Source organism: Diabrotica virgifera, chromosome 2 (assembly GCF_917563875.1).
Source record: "Diabrotica virgifera virgifera chromosome 2, PGI_DIABVI_V3a".
Taxonomy (NCBI): domain Eukaryota; kingdom Metazoa; phylum Arthropoda; class Insecta; order Coleoptera; family Chrysomelidae; genus Diabrotica; species Diabrotica virgifera.
This window is the reverse complement of record NC_065444.1, coordinates 59659164-59684112: the sequence shown is the minus strand read 5'-3', so window position 1 is coordinate 59684112 and position 24949 is coordinate 59659164. Positions and strand designations below refer to the sequence as shown.

Sequence of the window (24949 nt, the reverse complement as noted above, 5' to 3'; positions counted from 1 at the left end):
GCAAAAAATAAAGTTATTAACATTTTTTATAAATTACTGCAAAAATAAACGTTTTTTGAAATTGTCTTAGACAATTGTTTATGTGCTTTAATTTAGAAACACAACTGTAGGAGCTTTTTAAGATCTACAACTTTTATTTAAAGTATTTTTCTCTAAAATGTGTGAGAAACATTGTATAGGCAAAAAAAAATTTTCACTTTTTATATTTTCCACTTTTTTTATGAAAAAGCAACAAGTGGCTTTTAGGGATAATTTTAAAAATACCATGGAACGATCGTTTTACAAACGAAATGGTGTTGTACAGGATGGGAAGAGACAGAGAACTTTTGGCCGCTATTAAAAGGAGAAAAACAGCATATTTGGGGCACGTACCTAGAAATGATAAGTACGAGATGTTACAGCTCATTGTGAAGTGTAAAATCGAAGAGGTAAAATGGGTCCTGATAGACGACAAATATCCTGGCTGAAAAACATTGGCGACTGGACCGGGTTAAACACATAGTGTTTAATAAAATAAGAAAAGCAGAAGATAAAGACGAATTTGCAATGGTTATGACTTTTTCTAAAGTGTTACCAAAACCAGATGCAAACAATCTTATTTAAAAAAAAATGAAGATATGGCTAAATGTATATATATATATATATATATATATATATATATATATATATATATATATATATATATATATATATACTCATTAACCGATAATACGAAGCCAAAAGTTCCATATTGCCCTATTAATATGAAGCCCGCATCGACAATACGAGGCCCGACTCCGGGCTTCCTAAAGATTAACGTGTATATGTTTGAGCCTAAACTGTACGCTGCACAACGCTATCAATAACACATTTTTTTTTTGGGCTTCGAATTGTCAGGGAGTATCTCCAAACATACGCCATTTAGTTCATCGATTTGATGGGTAGGGGGCGTCTCGAACATTAGGTGTATATTTATATACACATTTAATATATTTACAGCGTATTCGAAGCCCGAGTTGATTCACATACAGTACGAGTCCCGTTGAATTGGCAACATTGCTTCAAAGTATTGGCGATTGTTTTTAATACTCGAGACACCTTGTGCGGATTTAATGAGCCCGCTTTCTAAATTGTAACGGTGTGTTTTATAGAAGTATATCAAAAATATATACCGGGTGCTGCATCTCATTACGCACCATAGGAATTACAATGCAAAAATAAAGAAATACATATTCCTGCTTCCCTAATTGTTTTAGCTAAAAGTCCATAAGACTTTTTTTGTAGCAAATTACTTTTTATATCAGATGGCATTCTCAAAAAACGAATTATTTTCGTCGTGGAGTGAAAATTGTCGAAAATATCTTCCCCTTTCCATCACCTATTTGAGTTATTAAGGAACAATCAACACCTTTTTTTTAGATTTCAAAGATCTGTCATATTTGTTGGCACAAGATTATCATCAATTTATCACACTAAAATAACTGCAAAATGATTTATTTATTTTAAATGATTTAATACTATAATAATACTAATACTTAATACACTAATCATAAAATTTAACATACAACACAGTTTTAATATTTAATTAAAGCAAGTGCTCGAATATTCCACCATTTTGAACTAAACAATACCCTAATCTATTGTAAAATTCTCTACGAACGTTAGCCAATATTCGAGGAGAAGTTTTTCTACATTCTTCGCATATACTATTTATAAGTTCTTCTAGTGAATTTAACTTTTTTTCGGAATAAAAATTCGGTTTTCAAATGCCCCCAAAAAAAATCGTTTGGGGCAAGATCTCCAGACCTAGGGGGCCTCTTAATTTGGCAATTTGGTCCAATAATACAATCATTAAAACAATTGTTGAGAAATTCTTTACAGTCTGGCTATTATGGGCAGGACATCCGTCCATTTGGAACCACACCTCGTGGTCTTCTCGGACAACCTCTGCCAAACCAGGCAAAATGTCTTTATCTAATAACATTATAAAACGTTCTGCAGTTAGATTTTCCTCGTAGAAAAAGGGCCCAATTAAGTGATGACCTATTATTCCCAACCAGACTTTGTCTTCTTCGGGTACTGGGTGCGTGTTTCTAGAAAAAGCTGCGGTTTTTCAGTAGCCCATATCCTACAATTTTGTATATTGGGTTCATTGTTCAGAGTGAAAGTACATTCGTCCGTAAAACAGATATTTTTTAACTACGAAAGAAAACCTTCAGCAAGAGAGCGGCCAACAATATGTGCCATTTGCTTCAAAGACGTTATTACTCATTTTACCAGACACCTTTTCAGGCACCATCCAGATAATAAGGAAGTTCAGTTAATCAAATCTCTAAAGCCCAAAAGTAAGGAACGTATGGAACTTGTAGCTGCTTTAAGAAAACAAGGATATTTTATTCTACAAACAGAAAAAAATATTACACGCCCTGTTAAATCTTCAAAAAAACTAGATCCAAAATACTTTGTTTGTAGTCATTGTCTGGGACATTACACTAAAGAGTTTTTAAGCAAACATGTTAAAAGCTGTAAAAATAGGTCATCGTCAAACCCAAAGAATTGTTTATCTGCTTCACAAACTTTTATGGCGATGGTTAATGTGAAAAACTCAACTTTTTTACAAAATGCTCGAATTAAAGACGAAGTATTCAGTATCATGCGTCCTGATAACAAAAGTGAAGCAGTAAAGAATGATACCCTAATCTGTATGTACGGCGAAACTCTTCTCTCAAAACATAAAAGAAAACAAATAATTAATGTTATTTCGAATAAAATGAGAGAGTTGGGCCGTTTACTTATTACATTAAAAAAATCATATGATATTAAAAATTTATTTGATGCCTTGAAACCAGAACTATTTAATTACCTAATACTTGCTACCAAAGAAATAAGTGGTTATAGTGTAGAGAGTAAAAGCTTCAAATCACCATCACTAGCGTTGCATACGGGATCCAACTTAAAATCGGTTTGTGATGTAGCATACAAACTAGTTCTAGAAAAAAAACGTCTTCCTGGTATAGAATGGATCGATCAGAAAATTAAAAAAATCGAAATTAAAGATCTAAGAAAGTTAATTGAGGGTCACTGGTGTAACGAACTGTCTAGTTTAGCTTTGAAAACCCTTAAAGAGAAACACTGGGAAAAGCCTTTGCAATTGCCACTAGCAAGTGATACAGGGTGTTTCATTGGGAAACGGAAATACTTTAATTGTAAATAGAGGTCACCGAGGCGGTTCTAGGTATACTACATTTTTTGCCCTACCGGCTTTTATAACCGAGTTACAGGGTGTTTTATCGATTTTGCCAATTTCTTTCCTAAGTAATAATTTTGGAACCACCCTGTATATTTTTTTGATATTTGGTACACATGTGTATCATCCAAAACCCAAACGACCGACAAACTAATCACAAGAAAAATCCAGGTCCGGATTAACAAAAAATTATAAAGTAATTGTGACCTTAAAACAACACCCTGTATATTGAAATTCTGAAAATCTGTTTGCATATTTGAAAAGAGCACAAAAAACTAAGTCTAATTGTTCGCTTCCATTTTTCGGCCAGACAATTTTATGACTTTAATTTTAAAATTATATTGAATTTTTTAAGAACTCTGACATTAAAAAGAAGCTATTGTTAACTTTTAATTATAAATTATTAAAGCTATTGAATAAATACTCATTTTAAAATTAATCAATACTTATTTACCACATTGGAACGACCCTATTAATCACAAGAAAAATCCAGGTCCGGATTAACAAAAAAAAAAAGTTAAGTAATTGTGATCTTGAAACAACACCCTGTATATTGAAATTTTCAAAATTTGTTTGCACATTTGAAAAGACCACAAAAATCTGAGTTTATCGGTTTGCTTTAATTTTTCGTGAAGGAAATTTAATGACTTTAATTTTGAAATTAAATATATTGATAATTTTAAGAACACTGAAATTAAAAAGCAGATTTTTAAAGCACTTTTAACAATAAATTATTAAAGTTATTAAATAAATACCCATTTTAAAAATATTCAATAAATATTTACGACATTCGAATGACCCACTTACAAATCACAACAAAAATCCAGGTCCGGATTAACAAAACAATATAAAGTAATTGTAACCTTGAAACAACACCCTGTATATTGAAATTTTCAAAATCCGTTTGCACATAGGTATGAAAAGAGCACAAAAAACTACGTTTAATCGTTAGCTTCAATTTTTTGGCCAGACAATTTAATGAATTTAATTTTGAAATTATGTCGAAATTTTTAAGAACTCTGGGAACTCGTAATAAAAATTTCGATATAATTTCAAAAGTAATGTCATTAAATTGTCTGCACAAAAAATTAAAGCGGGACATTAAACTTAGTTTTTCGTGCTCTCTTCAGGTGTGCAAACGTATTTTAAAAATTTCAATATACAGGGTGTTTTTTCAAGGTCAGATTTACTTTGTATTTTGTTGTTAATACGGACCTGGATTTTTCTGTGATTAGTAAGTAAGTCCTTCTAATGCTGTAAATAATAACTGATTATTTTTAAAATTAGTATTTATTCATTAACTTGAATGATTTATTAATAAAAGTGCTTTAAAAACCTACTTATTAATTTCAGGGTTCTTGAAAATTTTAATATTTTTAATTTCAAAATTAAAGTTAATAAATATTTGCACAAAAAATCAAAGTGAATCTATAAACTCGGATTTTTGTGGTCCTTTCAAATGTACAAACAATTTTTGAAAATGTCAATATACAGGGTGTTGTTTCAAGGTCAAAATTACTTTATGTTTTTTGTTAATCCGGACCTGGATTTTTCTTGTGATTAATAATTGGGTCTTTCCAATGTGGTAAATAAATATTGATTCATTTTAAAATGAGTATTTCTTCAATGAATTTAATAATTTATAATTAAAAGTTAATAATACCTGCTTCTTAATGTGGAGTTCTTAAAAAAATTCAATATAATTTCAAAATTAAAACCAAAAAATTGTCTGGCCGAAACATCGAAGCGAACTATTAGACTTAGTTTTTTGTGCTCTTTTCAAATATTCAAACAGATTTTTAAAATTTCAATATACAGGGTGTTGTTTTAAGGTCACAATAATTTTATAATTTTTTGTTAATACGGACCTGGATTTTTCTTGTGGTTAGTATGTCGGTCGTTTGGGTTTTATATTAGAGATATGTGTACCAACTATTAAAAAAATATACAGGGTGGTTCTAAAATTATGGCTTAGGAAAGAAATGAGCAAAATCGATAAAACACCCTGTAACTCGGATATAAAAGTCGGTAGGGCAAAAAATTTAGTATACCTAGAACCGCCTTGGTGACCTCTATTCATCATTAAAGTATTTCCGTTTCCCAATGAAACACCCTGTATAAAGCTTTTTAATGACTACTTAAATGCGCTATCAGCTGAATCGTTTAAACTACTTCAGGAAAATACCAATATTAGAAGTAATTATAAAAAATTGACAGAATGTATTTTGGCTAAGACGGTGATTTTTAACCGTAAAAGAGTAGGGGACGTGCAGTATTTAACAGTAGAAACCTACGGAAGGAACTACGATACACTTAATCAAGAAAGTTTTACAGAGGCACTCACTGAAGTTGAAAAGATTATATATAAAAATCATAGGCGTTTTGTAACTGGAGGTAAAGGCTCAAAACCTGTTCCAATTTTATTTTCATTCCAGACGCAAAAATACATTAGCCTTTTACTAAAAGTCAGACAAGAAACCAATGTTGTACCAGAAACCAATCCATATCTTTTTGCAAATCCTGATTCCGAAGATCGCTGGATGTCTGGCGCAAACACAATTAGAAAGATAGCTATTAATTGTGGAGCCAAACATCCAGAACTATTGACATCAACTAGATTTAGGAAACAAATTGCCACGACTCTGCAATTATTAGCCCTCGATGATGACGAAATGGAACAAATCGCCACTTTTATGGGACATACAAAGAAGACACATACCGAGTTTAACAGGTAATGTCAACTTTAAGAGTATGCATGCACTGTTAATTTTGGTTAGGATTTTTTTAAACTTTTTATGCTTGATATGATATATCATACATAATGTAATAGAATTAGCAACAATGGTTAAGTTTCGAAAAGTTTACTTTAAAGGTATCTCGTACACAAAATATTTCAAAAAGCTTTCTTTGAAAAATAGTTAAAACCGGGATTTAATTGTTCCTTGTCCGAACTTAGCAAAACGCGTGTTGAGTTTAAATGTGTTTAATGAATAAAAATTTCTTAAAATTTACCAGCATATTTTCTTTCAGCCTTTCCGATATATTTGAATGCGATATATGAAAAATCGTTATTTCCCCTTTAATATTCGAAAATCGTTGTTAGAATGTATGCTTCATAAATCCGTATTTAAAATAAATTATTGTTCTATTAGACTCTCACTGTTTCCGATAAGGTAAATTCGATGGATACCTAAACCATGTATCTACATAGACATTTAAATCGTTTTAAAATTAATAAAATACTTTTAGACTACCGCAAGATATCTACCAGACTGCTAAAGTAGCCAAGATTCTTTTACTTATGGAAAAAGGCAAGGGAAATCGGTACCGAGGAAAAAAATGAAGTGAAATCAATATAGATGATAACGAATACTGTAGCTCTGAATACGAAGGCGATGAAGAACCGATTATGCAGAAGGTGCTAAAGCGGGTTACAAGGGGAAAAAACCTGAAGACGAATTAGATACTGGAGATTCTGACAGATATGTGCATCAGTCAACGGAACGTGATCAACATAATGAAAACACATTATCAAGAAATTATTTTAAAAAGGCGACTAGGCCGTTTCACGAATCTAACGAAGAAAATAGTGAAGAACCACCAACAAAAAAAACTAAAGGTATGAATAAGTAAAAGTGTCTACGATCATCACAAAACAAAATTTTTTGATATTCCGCCATATTTTGTTTAAAGTTACGTTATCAATGAATAAATATAAAAGTAAAAATTCGGGAATACCTAAGATTTTTCCCTACTTTTGTTTTTTCAAAATTACCACCGTTATTACCCGGTTAACATAGAAAATATTTTTGGCGGTTAGAAATTTTAATATTAAAATAAAACTTTAAATGAATATAGGTCATAACTTTTTAAACGACCACTTTACTTTTCTGCGCTTAAAATTTGGATTATTCCTGTGGATCCGTCCCTGGAAAAAATATGAAATAATAATATTAGATATTAAAATATTTAGTTAATATATATTCATACGTGATTTTTTTTGTATTTTTTTAACGTTTTGACGTTTTTAGAATCAACCACGAAATCCATCCAGAGATTCAGAGCCAAATGGTCAGATAATGAAAAACAAGTTTTACTTCAGTACTTTGAAAAACATATTGAAAAAAAAATTACCCCTCGGAAACATGAATGTGACGAACTACTGAAACTACATCCACACGTGTTCGAAAATAAGGACTGGGTCCGAATAAAAACATATGTGTATAATACATTCCGTGAAAGGAAGTGATTGCTTATTTTTATTTTTACTGAACCACATACTCGTAATAGATTATTTTTAGTTCCAATAAATTACTTTTAAATAATATATATTTTATTTTCAAAAATGTTTAAACCTAAACAAATCCGATTTTTGTACGAAAAGATCATTTTTAAATATGATCAGGTACGCAATATAAAATAGTGAAAGTTGAGAAATCTGACAACCCTGTCGGGCTTCATATAGTCTGGTAAATATAAACATTTTATACAATTGGCTTCGTATTGCCTTCAAATGTTTGGGCTTCGAAAGACCTAAACCATATATCTACTATTTGTGTATTAAAATAACTTACCCCTCAAAGGTTGCCTTTACTAACTTTAGAATTTCCTATATAACTACATAAAATACACTCCTCTATCGGGCGTATTAAGGGTGGGCTTCCGGTTGTCTGACTAATATAGTGGGCTTGGTATTAATAGAGTAATGTGTATATATATATATATATATATATATATATATATATATATATATATATATAGCTTCAATAATATCATTTTGTATATCACTTGAAACTCCCGAAAAAACAGTTGATGTTTCTAGATGTTGGCAAAATTTTTGATCTTTTTTGGCAATTGATGTTAACAATTTATTTCCTGTAATTGCCTCGAATGTCAGGGCAGTCGCCCTCAAAATGACCACGAAACGCTAATTCTTGTTTGGCCAAAAAACATACGGTATCTATTATAAGTGTGCTAAGGATATACCTATCTAGTTTTTTAACAAACTCATTATGTTTAGCATTATTTGCTTTAAAAGCTTGGTTACGAGAACTTTCGATTCTTGTTTTGCCAAACTGAATCAAATTGGCTATACATTGGCAATAAACTGACATTTCTCCTTTTTACTAACGTCAAATAGGACTTATTTTATTTATTTATCAAAAAAATACTTACTCTTCGAGTAAAGTGGCAAGTTAATCTGGCTGTAAATATTTAGAAGAAAGTAAATTCGCCAGTTTAACTAAATTATCAAAATTATATTGAAACAAAATATAAACTTAAACGTCTAATAAATTTTATTCTACGAATAACTATTCATTCATTTATTTGTTGTTGGTGAAACCGGACCTAAAACTATTTAAATCGTGAACCTGGTCCACCCATTTTTCTGTAGAAACCAGAAGACATGGCCAACAATACAGTATATTTTTATTGCAACCACATAACCAAGGATTTTCACTGTACCAACTAAATTTAAAATATCTAAAATATAACTACTTTTTTGAATAATTTTTTAAATTGTTTAAAATAGTTCTTTCATTTTCAATAATCTCATTTTTTTTTCAATCAGAATTACTTTTCAAGTAGTTGATCGATTACGCAGCGACACTCATCCATGGTGAACTGCACGCACACTTTTTATAGGTACTGTAACCAAATTTAAATCTGGTAACAGCCCTACTGATATACACAGCGCGCTTACGCCCGTCGCTCCTTCAAAATTTTCAGACACTAGCCGGTCCCGAGCCGCCCGAGCGACAGCGAGATAACCATTCGTTGTAAGCACAAATGAGACTGGTAACAGAGTCAAACTGAGTCACATAAACTCGCCAATATTTTCGTGTGTCTACGAGTAGTTGGCTGTTTACTGAATTAGGTACTATTAACACATAATATAATATATTTCTATTGGTAAAAATATAGATAAATGGGATTATTTATCGCCATAAAATATTTATTTGCGAGATTTTTAACTGTTATGGTAACAGTGGTTACATGGACGCTTCGCCAGTGGTTATAGCCAACCTTCATTAGTGGTAGAAAAAGAAAGCAAAATCAGCATTCAAGAATTTGCCATCAGCTCTCCATCATATTATATCTTTTTTAAGAACCTTCAAAAACATTCATTCGATTTTTTCAGCTGTTTTTCTTTTATTACTGGCCTAATTATTGTTGACTGCATATCTTCAAGTAATTAATTGCTTTTTTTTTCTTTCAGGTAAATAACTCATCAATCATTTTTTTGAAAAGGATTCTAGATCGTCAAAATGTAAGTTCTATAAATATTATGACCCTTCAGTCATGATTTACCCCTAAAAGTTGTTTATTTTGTTTTTATTGCTTAATTGCCAACTACTAATAAATAGTGCATTTTATGCCCGTGCACACATTAAGTTCAGCTTTATGGCCAGCACGTGTATAAATGACACAAAAAAATGTTTCTGATAAATTAGCCTAAGTCTTAAATGTAGGTATTATAATATACAGTGAGCACGTAAAGGTTGGAATACATTAATTTTATCGAGAACGGACGATTTTGGAAAAAAATCCCGAAACAGTTCAATTTTTATTTTTAAATTGCGACTTTTTGGCATATGTATCATATTAGTGACGTCGCCCATCTGGGCGTGATGACTTCATCTATAATTTTTTTAAATGAGAAAAGGGGTCGTGTGATAGCTCATTTAAAAGGTAATTCAATTCTCTATTCAGTATTATAAACATTAATATATTTATTTATACAGGGTGTAAAAAATTTTTTTTTTAATTAAATTTATTGACATAAAAAGAAGAATAAAAAGAAGAATGTGTGTAATTTATTTAACTCAAAATACATTATACTGCTATCAGAAAACAGGAAATAATGTTTATTTGATAAATAAATATTGCTTTTTGCTTAAATTCAATATTAAAGCCGCCACCCACCTTCCTCTTGACAGTTTAAACATTTAATTTAAGCCAAAAGCAATGATTATTTTTCAAATAAACATTTTTTTTCTGTTTTCTGAGAGCAGCAAAATGTATTTTGGACTAAAAAAATCACATGCATTCTTCTTTTTATATCAATAAATTTAATTTAAAAAACATATTACTGAATAGAGAATTAAATTACCTTTCAAATGAGCTATCACACGACCCCTATTCCCATTTAAAAAATCATCGATGACGTCACCACGCCCAGATGGGTGACGTCACTAGTATGATATATATGCCAAAAAGTCGTAATTTAAAAATAAAAATTGACCTGTTTTGGGATTTTTTTCCAAAATCGTCCATTCTCGAGAAAATGAATTTATTCCAACCTTTACGTGCTCTCTGTATAAAGATTTACATCGTTTTTATTTAAATTAGCATATATACATTTCTTCGATGGAAAGTTGTATGCTGCGTTTTTTGGAACACTCGCATTTATAAAATCGTCTTATTCAGGACATAAATTAGACCAGGACATTTAGGAAAAAATAAATCACTTTTTAAATACAGCACCTATCGACTTACAACGTTTTACGTTCAGGATGACGTCAGGAAAAAATCTACGAAAAAAATCCACAATAGAAAAATGTGTAGAAATGCATAATTGCATTTACAGTGCACAAAAGTAAACATGTCAAAATCAGTATATTAACCCTTTAACGCTCTCTGGTAGCTATATATACCATAAGCTATTACGGCTTATTTTGTCATCAGAGTTGCGGTGAAAACAATCCTTATAGGCGCAGTCGATACACTGAATGCTTGCTGGTAGGTGTGAATACCGAAAACCTGTATGCGGCGTGGTAACGACGTGCTTTTCGCAAAACTGGTATGATAAGCTACCAGCGCGCCTTTCTACAACAGTCTATGTAAAAAATCGTTCAATTTTATTTTTGTTTTTTGCACAAGTGTCATTTGGAATAAACTACTTGGACAAAAATTTAAGGTAAGTTCAAGTGTACTTTTTTTTATTATTTTTAACTAGCAGATAATTCTTTATAAGCACTGGAATAGTTATTGCAAAAATAAAATGTTTTATGAGAATTTTAGCCCCAAAATTCATTGTTTTTATTTATCTCGGCGTACAAATAATTTTTATTTCTTAGTTTTGAAACTTATGCCAGTTATTAAACAATATTGTGGTAACAAATTTCTATAAAAATCTTGTTGTTTGACATTAGCGATAGGAAAATATTTTTAATCAATTTGAGGATTCTACCAAATAAGAGGTTATTTTTTCACATACTAAACTAACAAAATTTCAAGATCGTAGTTTACGCACAATACTAAATTTTTTACGGATACATTAAAGCGAAGTTTAGTAGGTATTTATTTGCTAGACAAGGTTCTATAAGGCTTTAAATTATTTATTATAGTCGATTCGCTAATCGGAGACAACTGTCTACACTACAATCACAATAAAGATGCACTAGAAATAAACAAGCACGAGGAGCACTTAAAAATCATGATTTGGGAGTGCTCCTCGAACATTCAACGTGTCTTGGCTTTTTATTTCTATATAGTGCATTTTTATTGTGGTTGTAGTGTAGACAGTTGTGTCTCAGATTAGCGAATCGACTATAGGCCCATTTGTCATTACAATTTTTCTAGTACATTATTTAGGTTTGGTTAGATTGTTCCAGTACATTATTCCTATGTTTTTTAGATGTCTAGAAATCGACCGCTTACAGAAGCTGAACCCTAGTATATAGTAGGTATATAGTATCTAAGTGATGAAGAGTATTATCTTTCCGAATTTGATGGCGATGAGGATGGCGATGACAATTTCCCTGAGACAAGCCCAATTTCCAGAACTCCGTCACAATCCTCGACTACTAGTATCAACAGCCAGCCCACATGTTCCAGTACTTCAGTACAGCTCTTGAAAAGGGCGCGCCAATGTACTCTTACAAGAAAGACAAAAATAATTCTGGCGGAAACGAAGATTTTGGTGATTCGGAACAAGATCCTGACTTTGATCCAGATGACGGATTTGGTTTCAAACACAACAAGTTGGCTAGGTTATTTCCTAAAACATTTTTTTCTGATGAATATGACTAGGATGAACAACTGTTAACATTACCTCAAGCAACAAATTCCCTAACTCCTGCCGATAAAGATGAGAATGCGGAACAAGCTCCTGTTCCTTCAAATCAATCTTTTGTGAAGTTCAAGAAAAACGACCCCAATCTTCTTTTCGAATCATTTGATTTTACTGAGTCTTCAAGCGTCAATGTTGACATTCATTCGAGTAAGCCAATCGACTTTTTTAGAGTTTTCTTTAGTGAGAGTATCTGTCAAACAATTTGCAAAGAATCGAACCTCTACGCTACCCAGAAGAATTCAATACCACTGTTGCAGAAACTGCATTACAGTTCCTAGCATTACTACATTGAACTAGCTGATAATCTGATTAGTACTTTTACTATGAGAAAAAAGTCTGGACCTCCATCAAACTAAACTTTGAATGCTGGTTCACACTTACCCACCAAAGGAACTTATAGGCGCTGTGCCCTTTGTGCTTCATCTAAAAAGAAACAAACGAGCAGCAATTTGATTTGTCAAGTTTTTAACGTTGCTCTATGCAAAGACTGCTTTGCACCCTGCCATAGTAGATAGAAAGTCCTTAGATAATAAATTTAAAATATTCCTGTATTTAGTTTTTTATATTTTCAAAATAAAGTATTTTTTTTTTAATTTTTGTAATTGTTTTTACCGGTCGCTATATAAAGCATTGCCCACTAAGTATTAGTTGTTTGTCAAAATGCACACTGGTAGCTATATATACCACCCTTTCCAGCCCTTCTGGAACAGAAAAAAATTTTTTAAACATTTTTTGTCTTACTAATAATGCATAATGAACTACTTTTATTATTCAAAAGTATAGTTTTACAAAAACAATAGTTCTGCCCCTTAAAGGGTTAAGGGCCCGATTTTATTACTCCGGGGTTTTGGGGGCCCTGAACACGAATACAAAGGCTGATTTATGTTATACCGGGACGTGGACGGCACGGAGCCCAGAACAATAGAAAGCGCACGTCCTCGGCACTTCCCGGTCTTGCCCCGTTCCGTCGTAAGATAAATCAGCCAATGCTTTTCATATCGGACGATTCTTCAACGTGCCCCGTCCCGTCCACGTCCCCGTTGTAACATAAATCCGGCTTGCCTTGCGAAAAGACTCCCGGAGCATTTGGTGCCCAGGGTCTCTGCTAAGGCACGTCATCTTTTAGAGTTTCGGGGGGTTTCGGCACTAATTTGATGCAAACATATTACTCGGGGTTTTTTTCGGGTTGCTGAACATGAATCTGTTCTGAACTGAAAAGTGAAGAGACGAAACAGCAGTCAATAAAAATATTAGCCTAATAAAATAAAAAAAAGTCAAAATGTAAATTCGTACAGGTTAAAACAAATTTTATATTAAAGTTTAGGTGGGTGCAAAAGATATTTTCAAGAAAGTATCCAAATCATACAAGGGGATCATTGTTTAAATAATTAAAAAGGGGTCATTTTTGCAAAAAAAAATACTTTTTTAACTGCTGAGGTAATTCACTTATTAATGAAGGTATATGGGATTTTTTTCTACAAAGATGAAGGGTAAATCTTTCACATAAGACTTACTAAATTAAATTTGACCCCCTATTTATTTAAATAATTGTATATAAAACTTAAAAAACAAATTCGCAAATAATTATTTTTAGCGTTTTAAATAAGCACTATAAATTATCTTATTTTACAGACTAAGTTGCGCTATGTTACCAGTATTAAGCAAAAAAAAAAATTGGTCGAAAAATATTTAATATTTTTTGAGATATTGAAGTTGTTTTTTAAATGTTACTATATTTTCAATTGCAAAAACGCGGTTGTTGCCAAAGAAATATTCACCTACTTAAGATCTCATTATTTTTATTTTTATGTATATTTTCGACAATTGTATGGATAAATTCAAATTTCAATTAAACTCCCCCCTAAAATGGCATTTAAAAATTTGTTTATAATTTGTTTTTTTAATAACGTCGCGGGGATTAAGTATTTTAAAATGCCGTTTCGATAATTGGGTTCCAGGGAATTTTTTACTAATTAACACAATTTTTTTGTCGTTTTTTCTTCTTCTTTTTTCCTTGGAGTTATATTACTACGGGCCCTTTTAGGGTTAAATTTTATTAAGAATGTCGAGTCTATGAGATCTAGATTGTAGCCCTGAAAATATTAAGATTTAACTAAAATCTCTTAAATAAAATGTGGCTACTTGCTGAGTTACGGGGTGTTTTATTTAAAAATTTAAAAATTATTGTTACCAAGTACTTTAAAACTATTTAACGTATCCTTATCATACTTGGCAGAAAGTGTGGCTATTATACACCCTACTAAATTGTGATTAATAAACGTTTATAGCTAGTGCCAGAGGCGTACGACAGGGGATAGTGAATGATTGACCTTTCCAAAATTCTACGCCACTGAGTGAATTACTATTTTAACGAAATTTTTCGATTCTCCAATACTTTGTATGTAAATAAATTTATTGGTATCGATAAAGTCATCAGTTTGAAAGATATTGGAAGTTTAAAATGAATGAATGAATGAATCAAAATAACTATGCCGTTTCATTTTTAACGTCCAATATCTCGAAAACTAATGACTTAATCGTTACCAGTAAAGAGTATATTATTTACATATAAAGTATTGGAGAATCGAAAAATTTCGCTAAAATAGTAATTCCCTCAGTGGCGTAGAATTTGGAAAGGGTCAACCATTAACTATCCCCTGTCGTACGCCTCTGGTAGTAGCTAGAAACTTTTATTTGTCACAATTTGTAGACTGTATAGTACCCACACTTTCTGACAAGTATGATAAGGATGCGTCAAATAGTTTGAAAGTACTTGGTAAAAATAAATTTTAATTTTTAAATAAAACACCCTGTAACTCAGTAACCAGCCACATTTTATTTAAGTGATATTAGACCAGTATTAATATTTTTAGGTCTAGAATCTATAACTTAGAGATTCGACATTCTTAATGAAACTTAACCCTAAAAGGGCCCGTAGTAATATAACTCCAAGAAAAAAAAAGAAGAGGAAAAAAAGACAAAAAATTTGTTAATTAGTGAAAAATTCCCAGAAATCCAATTATCGAAACGGAATTTCAAAATATTTAATCCCCGCGACGTTATTAAAAAAACAAATTTGAATAATTTTCAAATGTCATTTTAGGGGGAAGTTTAATTGAAATTTGAATTTTTCAATACATTTATCGAAAATATACATAAACATAAAACTAATAAGATTTAATACAGGTGAATATTTCTTTGACAACAACCGCGTTTTTGCAATTGAAAATAGAGTAACATTTAATAAACAAATTCAATATCTCAAAGAATATTAAATATTTTTGGACCAATTTTTTTTTTTGATTAATACTGATAACATAGTGCAACTTTTTCTGTAAAATAAGATATTTTATAGTGCTTATTTAAAACGCTAAAAATAATTTTTTGCAAATTTGTTTTTAAAGTTTCATGTATAATTATTTAAATAAATAGGGGGTCAAATTTAATTTAGTAAGTTATATGTGAAAGATTTACCCTTCAACTTTGCAGAAAATAATCCTATAGACCTTCATTAGTAATTGAATGACCTCAGCAGTTAAAAAAGTAATTTTTTTGCAAAAATGACCCCTTTTTAATTATTTAAAGAATGATCCCCTTGTGTGATTTGGATACTTTCTTGAAAATATCTTTTGTACCCACCTAAACTTTGATATAAAATTTGTTTCAACCTGTACGAATTTACATTTTGTTTTACATGTAGTGAAATTTTATTTTACTAGACTATATTGAGAACCTTTCAGAACCAGTTTTAAGACAATTAATTCGAAAATTGGAAAACGTTGTCAAGAGTTTTTTATTGTTATTTTAGATCAAGAAATTTTCCCGATGATTTCGCATATCAAAAAATAAACTTCGAATTTTTCAGTCCTGTTTTATTCTCCACATTTTGACCAGAGTATTTAGGAAAAAATAAATCGATTTTTAAATACATCACCTAGATACTTCCAACTTTTTGTATTGTGTTCAGGATGATGTCAGGAAAAAAGTCTACAATAGTAAAATGGCTGGAAATGCATAGTTGCAATTTAAAGTGCATAAAATGCATCCAAAAATGCATAAACATGTCAAAATAAGTGTATTAAGGGCCAGATTTTGTTACTAGAGGGTTTTGGGGGTCGCTACAGACGAATACGCTATCAGAACCGACCATCGGGGCACCTGGTGCCGAGGCACTATATTTTTCGGCACTATATTGATGCAAAAATATTACTCGGGGGTTTTTGGGATCGCAGAACAAGAATGTGCCATCAGATGCTGCCTAAAAACCCTCCAAACTCCAATAAATAACATAACTTAGCAGTGATATTGGGCACCAGGTGGTCCAGGGTCGGTTCTGATGGCGTATTCGTATTCAGTGCCGAAAACGTTCGAAACTCCAGATGGCTTTTCTTAGCAGTGACCGTGGAAAGAGGAAATCAGACTAAGATAGGTTATATAAAACTAATCGTAAACGGAAAAAAATGGTTTTGGGACTAGCAGTTTTGGGACGACTGGTAGAGACAGCAAATAATAGGCATTAAGACACACCCAACAAATAATTGACAAATAAATGATGCACCTAAAGTTCAGAAAGCCACTGCGCATCCGCTAGGAAAAATATTCTGATTCGGATTTTTTGCACAATCTTGCTCAAAAAGGACCCCTTTTAACAAATTTGCATGTTGCCAGGTCCAAAAGTGAGTAAAAAATTTTTTAACTTTTTTTTTTGGTTTTTTCCTAAAATTATTTTTTTTGCATCGAAAAATTTTAGGGTTTGTGGATCATTCCAAACAGAAAATGTCTTTAGTGACTTTTCTCTAAAGTTGATAGTTTTTGACATATAAGCGATTAAAAATTTCGAAATCGGCCATTTTTAACCTTCAAAAACTATGTGAAAACTGAAAATTTCAATATTGCCAAGGTAGGTAGATATTCTTTAACATCGATTGATGAAATCCGAAAGAGTTTTTGCAATACAATATCGAAAACCCCTTTGTTTTTTAATTGCTAATCAAGCGGACGCGACACTATTTTCAACCGTTGCATGTATGTAATATGCGTAAATATATGTGCGAAAAAATATTCCAATTCAATTTTTTTTCACCATCTTGCTTGAAAAGGTCTCCTTTTAACGAATTTTCATGTTGCCAGGATCAAAAGGCAGTCAAAAAATTTTTTAAACGTTTTTTTTTCCTAAAACTAATTTTTTTGCATCGGACAATTTTTTTTGGGTTTTTTGGATCATTCCAAATAGAAAACATCTCAAGTGACTTTTCTCTACATGTGATAGTTTTCAAGATATAAGCGATTGCAAATTTAAAAATTGCAAAATCGGCCATTTTTAACCCTCAAAAACTATGTGAAAAACCGAAAATTTCAATATTACCAAGGTACGTTAATATTCTATAAGCATCGATTTATGAAATCCCAAAGAGCTTTTTGAAATACAATATCGAAAACCCCTTTGTTTTTTAATTGCTTATCAAGCGGGCGCGACACTATTTTCAACCGTTGCATTGCATGTAAGTAGATGTAATCGGAAAACATTTGAAGTTTAAAAAAATTGTTTAAAACATTTTTTGACCCATTTTTGACTCTGGCAACATGCAAATTTGTTAATAGGGAAATCGGAATATTTATCTGCACATATATTTACGAATATTTATGCAACGGTACATACATGCAACGGTTGAAAATAGTGTCGCGCACGCTTGATTAGCAATTAAAAAACAAAGGGGTTTTCGATATTGTTTTGCAAAAAACTCTTCGGGGTTTCATCAATCGATGTTTAAAGAATACCTACCTACCTTGGCAACATTGAAATTTTCAGTTTTTCATATAGTTTATGAGGGTTAAAAATGGTCGATTTCGCAATTTTTAAATTTTTAATCGCTTATATGTCAAAAACTATCAACTTAAAAGAAAAGTCACTAAATACCTTTTCTGTTTGGAATGATCCAAAAAACCTAAAAAAAAACTTTGTTCGATGCAAAATAATAATTTTATAAAAAGAAAACAAAAAAAAACGTTTAAAAAATTTTTGATTCACTTTTGGACCTGACAACATGCACATTTGTTAAAGGGGTCCTTTTTGAGCAAGGTTGTGCAAAAATCCGAATGAGAATATTTTTCCTAGCGAATGCGCAGTGGCTTTCTGGACTATTATGGATTACACGGAGACAAAACAGGATAACGAAAAAAACTAAAAGAATATTTACATAAGAAAAAAATAAGGGGAATAAAAGAAAATAATTGGTGGTTACAACATGGAACGTACGAGGGATGAATAAAGAAGATGCAATAAAAACACTGGAAATAGAGGCAAAGAAATACAAACTGGACGTGTTAGCAGTTCAAGAGACCCATATAAAAGAAACAAGAAATACTGAGCTGACAGATTATATTTTGTTTACAAGTGGAGGAGAAATAACGACATATGGAGTTGGCTCTCCCGTAAAGAAAGAATTCAAGGGAAATATCGTGAAGTTTGTTCCTATTTCCGATAAAATGTGCTGCCTAGAAATAAAGGATAAAAGTAACATCTCACTAATAAACGTACGTGCACCAACAGGGGAGAAGACGGAAGATTCAAAAGACGAATTTTATGAAATATTAGAAAGAGAGTACAATAAATTGAACAAGCAAAACACCAGGATGATCATGGGAAGTATGAATGCCAAAATAGGAAGACAAATGAGGTACAGAAAAATAGTAGGAGGGGAAAGCAAACATGAAATAACAAATAATAATGGAAGGAGAGTAAAAGTTCGCGGAAGAACGTTCAGTGCCGAAAAGTGATGAGAACACATTTCAAGCGCAAGGATATCTATAAAGGAGCCAGGATGGCACCAAATGGGGAATGCACAAATGAAATCTATATGTAGTTATAGATAAGGCACATCATACAGCAAAAAAGAATGTAAGATCATGTAGAGGGGCCGATATGGACTCGGATCACTTTCTAGTCAGAATAGAAGTCAAGATAAAAGAAAGAGAAAAGGGAAAAATAAAAAGAAAGAAACTATAATTAAAAGATTTGATGTAGGCAAGCTGATGGAATCCAAAGTGCAACAAAGTTATGAGAAAGAATTGCAACGAATATGCCAAGAAAGAGAACAGGATAAGGTTGACGGTATAAACGACCAATGGAAACAATTAGAGGACACAATAAAGGCAGCTACCGAGCAAACATTACCATAAAAAAACCCCCAGAAAAATGAAATATGGCGGAATCAGGAATGCCGGGCAGAGACGGAAAAAAGAAATAAACTAAGAATGTTAACATTACAAAGTAACCTGATGCAAAAGTAGCATGTAAGGAGCAGCGAGCAAAAGTGAAAAAGATAAACAGACAAAAGAAAAGAGCAAGTAATGAATAAAGAGTAAAAAAATAGAAGACTACTATAAAAAAAATTAGAAACTTTTACAGAGAAACTAAGAAAGGAAAAAAAAAGATATAACAATGTGTATATAAAGGACAAAGAAGGAAACATATTAGGCGACGAAGAAAAAATGAAAGAGAGATGGAGACAATATTTCTATGAATTGCTAAACGAAAACCCAGTGGAAGAAGAATGACAGACAATAGGAGAAGACGATGGTGAAGTACAGGAACCGACAGAAGAAGAAATAAAAAAATTTTAAGCGGCATGAAAAACAATCAGGACGCCGGTCAGAATGGAATAGCAATTGAAAATATAAAATATGCCGACAGAGAGATAAAACGTTAACTGTGTAAACTAATTGTGGACATATGGAGAGAGGAACAAATGATTAATGACTGGGAAAAAGAAAATAGTAATATATTTGCATGCATTCAGTACCGAAAACCTTCGAAACTCCAGATAACGTTTCTTAGCAGTGACCGTGGGTACCAGGTGCTCCGGGGGGTCAGTTCTGATGGCATATTCGTGTTCAGCAACCCCAAAACCACCGTGTAATCTGTTTGCATCAAGTTAGTACAGAAAACCCTCTAAATTCCAGAAGATGACGTGCCTTAGCAGAGACCTTAGGCTCCAGGTGCTCCGGTTGTCGGTTCTGGTGGCGTATTCATGTTCAGTGACCCCAAAAACACCCGAGTAATAGAATCTGGCCCCTTATGTACTAGGGTATTCCGAAAAAGCCAAAGTTTAAAAATATTGATCTCTCCGGCTGTTTTCTGGTGATGGGTAGCCTATAAAAATTAGTCAATTTCAAATTTCAGCCTAAAATGTTAACCCTAACCCTTGTCTCAAGCCCCCCAAAAAAATTTTTTTTGGGTTTTTTAATGATTTTTAAATATTTTTGTCTTCTCTTTTTTTGATCTCCCCGGCTGTTTTTTGGTGATAGGTAGCCTATAAGCCTTCAATTTAAAAGTTCAGCCCAAAATGTTAACCCTAACCCTTGTCCCAAGCACCCCAAAAAAATTTAATTGCGTTTTTCAAAGATTTTTATTTATATTTAATCTACAACTTTTTGTAAAAAACAAACAAGTAAACTCAGTTTTAATTTTTATTTTGACATATATGTTTAGAAAAATAAGTCATAGGCCATGATAACAAGTTTAATATGGAGATTAAGATATAATAAATATTACCCATTTTTCACATTTATTGGTCTTTCTCAAGATATCTTCAGTTTCTAACTGAAAATTATTCTCGTTAAAGGAAACAACACATTTTTCTAACTAATTATACATCGAATATAAAGGAATGCACAAAGTTGTCAGAAATTGATTTAAATGGAAAATAGAACCTACATGATTAAAAGTTTGTTTAAATATTAATCAAAGTTGCCTTTCTGAAATCGGTAAAACACTTTCTGTGGTTTTCAACACACTTTGCTTGCGTTTTTCAACGTTTTTGAGAGGCAATGAAATGTCTGAAATGAAAAATGCCAAGCAAAGTGTGTTACAAGGTAGTTGAAAATCACAGAAAGTGTTTTACCGATTTCAGAAAGACAACTTTAAACAAACTTTTACTGATGTACAAACTATTTTCCATTTGAATTAATTTTATTTGTAACAGCTTTGTATATTACTTTATATTCAGATGTATTAGTTTGAAAAATGTGTTGTTTTTTTATCGAGAATAATTTTAATAGTTAGCTACTCAAGATATCTTGAGAAAGAACAATAAACGTGAAAATGGGTAATATTTATATTTTAATCCCCAAATTTAAAATAAAATTTAAAACTGAGTTTACTTGTTTGTTTTCTTAACGTAAGTTAAGTGTAAGTTTAGATTAAAAATCTTTGAAAAACGCAAAAAAATCCATTTTTGGGGGGCTTGTGACAAGGGTTAGGGTTAAAATTTTGGGCTGAAATTGGAAATTGAGGGTCTATAGGTTACCCATCACCAGAAATCTGCCGAAGAGATCAAAAAGGAGAAGAGAAAAATAATTAAAAATCTTTATAAAACCCAAAAAAATTTGTTGGGGGGCTTGAGACAAGCGTTAGGGTTAACATTTTGGGCTGAAATTTGAAATAAGGGGTTTATTTTATAGGCTACCCGTCACCAGAAAACAGCCGGGGAGATACAACATTTTTAAACTTTGGTTTTTTTGGAACACCCTATTAATATACTGATTTTGACATGTTTATTAGGGTGGAACGAAAAAGGTCAAAAAAATAAAAGAAAAGAAGAATTCTTGTGGCTATCCTTTAAAAGTTGTGTCAGGTGATGAAAACAAATGGTGCGAGAGCATTTTGAAATAAACAAATATCTTGAGGTTCCATATTGGATTTGAAAAATGAAAAAACAAAAAAATTATTTTTGTCGAAAAAATCAATATGGCTCTGATCAAATTTCAATGATCGTGTTTTACCAACTAAGTGCGACATCCTAAAGTGCTTTCTCTTTATTCGTAATGAACTTAAGTTGACAAATAATAATAAAGATCCATCTATCGCCGACGCGACGTCTTCAATGCCGTTGCAACGATAGTAGAACAAATATGAATAAAAGCTTCTATTCCAACATTATCGCATAAGTGCATTCAAGATATGATTAAAAATATTTATACAGAGTATCAAAATCTTAAGCGATAGGTACACAACAACTCAGCAAGCATCTGATTCATAAATAGAAAAGATTTGCTAGTTTCGAAAGGAGTGTAAAAAGTTATTGAACATAGCGGCTAGCAGGTGCAACGTGACTGGAACTGTGTGTGTGTACTTGTGATAAAATAAAGAAAGTACCATAAAATAAGGGAATTTTTCTTCAAGATCAACGATCCTGTCGAAAAATGGCAATTGGACCAGTGGATATTGCAGCATCTGCAGCAATAAGGAAGAAAATGGAAAGAACCATGAAGGCAAAGGAAAGTTCCCAAAAATATAATACTGACGAAATTGTTCTTAAAGCATGTATCGTAGATTCCTCTAATTCTTCCATAAGTAGCAGCTTGTCTGACTCAAATTCTTCTGATGCAGATGATCATGAAGAAAAATGCATTGCTTCTTTGTCAACAGTTACAGTCCAACCATCTACGTCACAAATACTGCGGCACTTCACTTCAATGGCTAGTATGCTTATTTCATTGGAATGAGCTACCTCTACGTGATTTAATTCAACAGTTAGATGGACGCACCAGTGGACCACTTGGTTTTTCAGGGCCAATAGGGAAACTTCTGGAACGCTGTAAAGAGAAGGCTGTTGTCGATTTTGTCGCAATAAAAAACAACCTAGCAATATTATTAGAAACAACAGACCTTAGTACCGATCAGAAGTACTTGTACCAAATCAGTTAAGCAGTTGCTGCGGGAAAATGTCCTAATGATTTGGGCCTTAAAAAACCTGGGAAAATATCATACGCAAGGTGGCTGACAGTTGATAATCGGTTGCTTCGATTGTATGTTGGAACTGAGTGTCCCAGCCTCCAATTAATTATGTTAGTAAGTTTAGTAAGTTAGTAAGTTTACAAAAAGTGTATGCACCAGTTTAGTTTTATATAAAACTGTATCCTAGCTGTTCTTATGGTTCAAAACATTTATGGCGAATAATCCATTATTCACGATTTCTACCAGTTGACCAAAGAAAAATTGTCGATGCCGTTATCCAAAGGAATGCTTATTTTGCCCATCCCGAAAATGTATTACTCGGTATGATGAAAGATGAACTAAAACATATACGGGATCTAAGACTACGCAGGGTGCCGAAAGCTAGAGAAAGTCAGAAAGAACAAAAGATCCGCAGATTCAAAATACCAACATTAAATTTTAGTGCTGCAGATTATATTGACTTAATTTCGGTTTCTGGATTCAAAGTTACTGCTCCTCCTTTGCTAAAACATATGAAGATGTAAGGGATATGATTGATTCTGGGAATTACAACAACATAGAGGTCTTAAACTGCCCTTGCCATACAAAATCCGTAGAAAGAACTGGTAAGTTCTTAAAGTATAAAGCTGCTCTTTGTGGACCAGAATCAAGGGATGGCTTTATTCGTCCAAGGTTGCAGTCTACAAATATGCCGTTTTTTAACACAAAATCAGACTACCAATCTTAAAATGTATATTGTATCATAAAACAATTATTTAGACTCAAAGAACTGATAAAAAAAATAAATTTTTAAAATTTTATTTTTTTTTGTTATTACCAAAAATTTAAACTTAATATGGAACCTGAAGATAGGGTCCAATACAAAAAAGATTTCTTGCGGTTTTATTATACATCAAAACACAACTTTTTCGCACTAGCCCCATAAAAAATAATGACTTCGAATTTTTCGTTCCACCCTAATGTTTATGCACTTTTGGATGCATTTTTCAACGCAATTATGCATTTCCACCCAATTTTCATAGTAGACTTTTTTGCTGACATCATCCTGAACACAATGCAAAAAGTACTTAGCAAGTATCTAGGTCTAGGTGGTGCATTTAAAAATAGATTTATTCCGGTAATTTTAGTGCTAGCCCAGGTCTAATTGTACGCTCAACATAGTTCTTTTTCGCCGCCCCTGGATAAAAATGTGTTGAATCGGATCTGCATTCAAAGCCATGCAAATCGCTATGTTTAATACAATGAATAATGGCCTCTTTTATTTCTTTATCAACTGTCTGTTCTATCAAAGGCAGCTATTCAATTTAACTGTCATGTACTATGATTGACTAAAAGTATGTCAATGTGTGAATTACTGCCATGCTGCATGCGGATTTCTCAGAAGTGACTTTAATAAGAATATACAATTTAAAAACGATCGATAACTAAACAGTGATGTTGATCGAAATGTTGAATGTCTTTATAATTGGACCGGTGAGAATATTGGTGAATTATTAAACTGATTGTAATGAATCATGTACTATTGAACGTAGCTTTAGTGATAAATTGGAATATTATTATAAAAAACAAATGTTTGTGTAAACAAAGTACATATAATTATTATGCTTTCTCATTATAGACCAGGGCAAATCTGTTTTGAGGTGGATGTGAGAGGTGGCATTCGTATTTTTGCAGATAAAGTAAGGTGACAACTTCAATAATTATAATTGACTTATGCTCCTTCTCAAAAATGCCCGGAACATTATTAAAAAAAATTTAATATTTAAAAATTTCGAAAAATATCGATTTTTTTCTACTTTCATTGCTTATAACTTTAAAACGATTCATTTTGGAAGAAAGTCGTAGGCAAAGAAAATAAAGATAATTGAATTTTGTATAATATACGACTGCTTTAAAATGTTTCAAA

The 24949-nt window shown here is 32.0% G+C and overlaps 1 protein-coding gene across 1 annotated transcript in view; it reads left to right on the top strand.

The window, feature by feature from the left end:
* The window catches only part of LOC114337406 (GTPase-activating protein CdGAPr), a 697382-nt gene that overhangs the window by 165336 nt on the left and 507097 nt on the right, over positions 1-24949 (top strand). The window lies entirely within an intron of this gene.